Raw genomic sequence first — 6,000 nt, forward strand, 5'->3', positions numbered from 1 at the left:
CGTTTTTTTTTTTTAATTTTTTTGAAAAAAAAATAGTGATAATCTCTTTAAACTTTCACACTTTTACTGTGGTTAATCAAACAAGACCCAAATGGAAGAAGAAAAGAAAAGGTAGCATTAATGAACAATATCTTGTCCCCAAAAGAATTAGTAATCTATTTGGACAAAAATAAAAAGGAGAAAAGAAAAATGCAATGTCACATTGAAAAAAGGACGAAGTTATGCATGCTTTTCTGGAATGCGAAGCGAAGCCACTAAAAATCCGGCATATCCAAATCCAATGCAAATGTGGTGGAAGGAGGTGGAGCCCACAAACACAAATGAATTATAAAATTAAGAGAATCCAGTCTAAACTATTAATATATATAGTATAATGTAAAAAAAATTACAAATATGACAAAATTTAGATAGTCTATTATTGATAGACCATATCATTACTAGAGCCTATCAATGATAAATCATATTGTTGGTAATAGTCTATCAACAATAGATTATTGCAGATAGATTTTGTTATATTTACAATTTTTTTTTAATTATTATTATCTATTTCAATTATCCTCAAATTAAATGTTTTTATGAGAGGAAAGCAAGTCATAAAAGGCAGAATCAATTTGAAAATGAAGAGATATCATAGAAATGAATTAATTATTAAGGTTAGGTGAAGTTTAGAATTGTTTTTTTATAGGTTGAGTGGATCTTGTCTCTTTGTATGGGGTCATATGAAAATTAGTGCAAGATGGCTTCATTATTTGATCTCGCTCTTTTTGAATAATTTACAATATATTATATCTATCTTTTTGTGAACAGCTTCAATCCTAAGGTCCTAACGTAGCAATAATCAGCATCTAATCATTGCCAGCTTTTCTTCTTCCATGTCTTGTTTTTCATGTGTATTGGGTTCAATGTCAAATTTATAAACTCAAAACCCTTTGTCTCAAATGTACTTAGTGTTTCTGGTTCTGTTCATTTTGAATGAAAATTTAGTTTAAGAAAAAGAAAACATCCTCGACAAATGTCAAATTAAATTAACTTAGATATAATTACAATGAGGAATGATATGTTGTTAAGAGTGTAAACAAAGTTCGACATTAGTTAAGGAAGAAAGTGATCATGGGTATGTAAGTGAGGATAATTATCTCCATTGGTACGAGACCTTTTGGGTGGTACTAAAAGCAAAGTCATGAGGACAATATCATGCAATTGTGGTGATATGTGAAGGTTCGTGGATTGCAAAGAGATTGCTGGAATAAATATTATGTGACCATTCGTATAGAATTGCACGTCTTTTCAAAATTAACTAACTTGAAAAAGGACATGATTATTTGAAATGACAACAAATAGTCTATAAATACGTCTCTTCTTCAAACTGAACTTAAGAACATTTTTACAAGCACTTTTCTCCCCTATTCTCCCCTAAAATATTTCTCTCTTTGGTAAATTTGTTTAAGTTCAATTTATTTCCACGGACCACAAAGTATAATTTGTTGAATCTTGTGGATGATGTGATGCTTCCACAAGAGAAAGGTAATGATCTATTCTATTATGTGAGAATTACTCATGAAATTCATATTTTAGAGTGAATAAAATTGTCTTAAGTAGACGACGTTGATCTCAAATTCTCTCACATTTACAAGCTTATATATTTTCTCATATTTTTGTGATATTATTCATACAAGAAGAAAATTAACGTCACGGAAATGTGAAATAAATTAATTGTTTGATAAGAGTTGAGATTTATTTATCAATAAAGGTACAATGTCAATGGATGATTTAAAGAGCTTCATCTCTTTTCCGCTGCAAATTTTTCACAAAATAATTATGTGTTTGAGAATGATCTTGAAATTGTTGAAATCACTTTTATCATATTCAAATTTACTCCAAAATATGTTTTTAATCTTTGAAAATCAATTTTAGTGGTAACAAAATCATGTTTATAAGTGTGACAAACTCGAATTTTAGAATGATTTTTAAATTATTAGACACATGGTTTGAAGTAATTTTAAATCTTAATAAAGTGATTTTACCCATCGTCGGTAACATCCTCTTTCTATCAGAGGACGCTCTCTCTTTGAAACACTTTAATTTTGTTCTATGGCCAAAATAAAAGGCAGTTTATGATTTATGGCCAGACATGGAAAAAAATAAGTCTAATATTCTTTTCTTTTTTTCCCATCATTTTCCCCCTATGAGTGTTGATCTAAGTTGTATACTATTTTGGTAGTTGAACTACAAAATCTTAAATCTAATATTTTGTAATTCAAATTTTGATGTAAAATTTGAAGCCGTCATCTTAAGTAAATAATTTTCGAATCTATTTATTAACTTATGTTATTTTTTTTTAAATATGCAAATGGTGTATGTAAATATGAATTCTCTCCCAATTTCTTTCTATATTTGACTATAGTATTTATCTCTTCAAGCTCCGTTTCATTCTTTCAGATAGAATCAAATTGGTTTTCATATTTTGGGTTTTCATTATATATTCTATGATTTTTTCTTGATTTTACCTTTTCCCATTTTTTTTTATTCTATCTTTCCTACATCTCTTAGGATTCAATGGAGTTCTAGAATTTTCCTCAAGGACGAGCATTTGTCCTCTCGAGTTTTTGCAAGCTTTTGAACCAAATCAAGAGGGTAAATGGAAGTAGAGACAACAATCCCTGATCAAAGCTCGAAGTACAGTTAAGGACTTAAACTAAAAAGAGACGAATCACCTCTGTTGATGCTAAATTTTGGATTGGAGAAAATGTACCTACGTGACAACAGTAGTAAATTTGTAATTTAAGAAAAGATAACCGGCAAAACAAAGAAAAAGACTATGATGCCAAAGTCAAAGATGGAGAATAGTTGAATAGGAAAGAAGTTAGAAATTTAAGTTATCTCAATGAAGTTATGATGATCTATTTATAGAGAAAGTTGACCTAAGTTATTCCCTAGAATTTCGGATGATGTATTTATAGAGAAAGTTGACCTAGGTTATGTTGGGTTTTATGTCCTAAAAACTCGTAGTTTGTAAAATGATAAACATTTTATATTATCAATATACTTGTTATTGATCTCATAAATTGTATGAAAGTCTAAATCCAATAAACTAAGACCCATGACTATTGTATGAGTACTTGAACTTTATGTGGAGACATAAGAGCGGATCGAGTTCGAGTAAATAGTCAAAATGATCTATGGTAAATGAGGTTGGGTACCTTATTCTGGTAACACCATTGGATGCGACCTACTCTATAGTTGTTACAAAGAGTTGTAAAGTGCTATATACAATGTGATCCTAATTCGTATATGTTATGACATGAGGAGTGGGGGCGTCTTATGCAATGAGTTTGCATAAGACCAGGACCAAGAAATTAGTCACTCTTACTTTATAACGCTGTTTACTGTTTAAGACTGACTATTTCACCTTGATAACCTAGGTAACTTGATCTTAATCGTGAGTTAACTATGAACTCCTGTTTATTCGGGATTGCCCTTAGATTCGCATAGTTGAGGGTTGGCTCAACAACGCCGGCTCAATAAGACTCCCATTTCAAGGGTAAGACCGGATAGATAGCTGGGGATATAGGGTACAAGACGGAGGTCACACCTACCCAATTTAGGGATAGGAGAAAGGTTGTTCTCTCAAGTACTGAATCCAGGTCTTGAACAAGGGGCCCCACCCTCACTGGGTTGAGAAAGTTTGGTTTGATGATTGGATCACAAACCAGTTGTTCATTAGAGGATTAGTAGGGACTTGAGGAATAAGACGTAATCTTGGGGGTAAAACAAATATTTGACCCAGCCGTTATTACGAATAACTTGTGAAGGGTCGACTTGCTGATTATGGTTAAATCATGTGGACATAATATATCTACAGTGAGGGGAGTGCAACTATGGGCTTTAGTAGAATGACCCATTAGTTAACGAATGGAGATTAATCTGGTCTAATGAGTTTAGAAAATTCATCTCGGATTGTTGGAGCCCATGATCTATAGGTCCGTGAGGTCCCCATACTAGCTTGTAACGGACTAGCTCTAGAATAGCGTGATAAGTTAATTTGAAACGTTCAAATTAGGATTAAGGGAATTAGTAATTATATGAGATATAATTACATGTTTAATTTTAGAATTAAACGGAATAGGAGAATTTACATATTTACATATGATTTAAATATATAAAGATGGATAGGTGTTAAAATTAATTTAATATTTGATATTAAATTAATTAAGTTTTATTTAATAATTAATTTATGAAATTAATTAATTTTTCATTTTTAAAATCAAATAGATTTTTAAATCAAAATTTGATTTGAATAAAATTGAAAAAAGAAAAGAAAACTAAAACACAAATGGAAAAATGGGTTTTTCCATTATTCATCACTTAAGTAGCTCACACATGAAGCAACCATTTGGCCTTGTCTTCTCCAAGCATGAGCTGCAACACATGCAGCTCTTCTCTTTGCATGTTGAACTGCAATATAATGAGAAGATTGGAGTGAAGATTGGGCGTGCAATCAAAAGGTTTTTGAGAGAAAAATTGGTTTGAAGAAAGGTTCTTCAACCTTGTTGCAGCAGTGAGCTTTTCTCCTTCATCCCTTGATTCAAGCTTGTTTTGAGTCCCACAACTCAATCTAGAGCACCAAGAGAATAGTGAGGAAGATCTTGAGGTAGTCTACAATAAGATATGGAGAAGATTGCAGCTGGAGATGGAGCTTATGTCTTGAAACCCATTTTTCTGCAGAAGCATGCTTTATATTATACCAAAATTAGTGAATTTGAATGCTTAGATGATCCTTGTTCTTCCGCTGCGATTGATACAATCTTACAATTGGTATCAGAGCATCAAATAAGCATTCAATTCGGTTTAATTTTGGTTTGGTGGGTGTTTTATATGAGAAATATGAAACTGATGCACTAATATGGTTTTCTGAGTTTTGGCTGTTTAATTCTCTTTAATTTCTCATTTAAATTTGTAATTGGCTCTTTCTTGATGAGCTTTAATGTGTTCCCAAGAGTCTGTAATTTATTTGGAGTCATTAGATTAGAAATTAAGCTGTAAATCGAAGAAACAAGCGAAGAGGCCGAGTTGCAGTTCCAGAAAAATCAGCCTCTGTTCTTATCGTCGTTGTGGTTCTAGTTGCTAAACGATCATCTAGCTCCAGACGCTACACGATGTGAAGAAAAGCTAGACGATCGTATAGCAATGAGCGTTGCTCGTTGTGATGTTGAACACTAGACGATCGTGTACCTGTGGGAGCTAAACGATGAGTTTAATTTGCTATTCGATAGCATTAAGCGATTGTTTAGCTTTGGTGTGGGAACTAAACGATACGTTGAATTTACTATGCGATGGTACTATACGATTGTTTAGCAAAGATGTGCGCTAAGAGATGCGATGAAGAGTTACGCGATAGTGCTGAGCGATCATTTAGATGCGGAGCTAAGCGATCGTATAGACAAAGTGCTAAGCGATGCGTTGAAGTTTCTATGCGCTGGCACTAAACAAATCGTTTACCTACGATGCTGAACGACACGATGATGTTCTATACGATGGAGCTAAGTGATCGTTTAGCTACACGGTGGATACTGAACGATGGCATGCAGCATTAGACGATTGTGTTAAACGATCGTTTGGTTCTATACGATAGAACTAAGCGATAGTGATGAAGAGCTATACGATAGCCTTAAGCGATCGCTTACTTCGATTGTTTATCTTTGATCGGGAGCTAAACGATGCGTCGAGTTGCTATGCGATAGCACTACGCGATTGTTTACCTCTATGTAGGAGCTAGGCGATGCATTGAATGCTATGCGATGGCATTAAACAATCGTTTACCTTTCGCGTGCTAAACAATCAAGCATTTACTAAACGATTTGGCAAAATGCTAGACGATGGTCGTCATTGCTAAACGATGAGACTTAGCGAGATGTTGAACATGTGCAAGGGCTTCCGGTTCGACCGGTTCTCTTGTGGTCTGGTCCGGTTCAGCTTCAAATGGTTCTTGGTTGGTCCGGT

Source organism: Benincasa hispida, chromosome 5 (assembly GCF_009727055.1).
Source record: "Benincasa hispida cultivar B227 chromosome 5, ASM972705v1, whole genome shotgun sequence".
Taxonomy (NCBI): domain Eukaryota; kingdom Viridiplantae; phylum Streptophyta; class Magnoliopsida; order Cucurbitales; family Cucurbitaceae; genus Benincasa; species Benincasa hispida.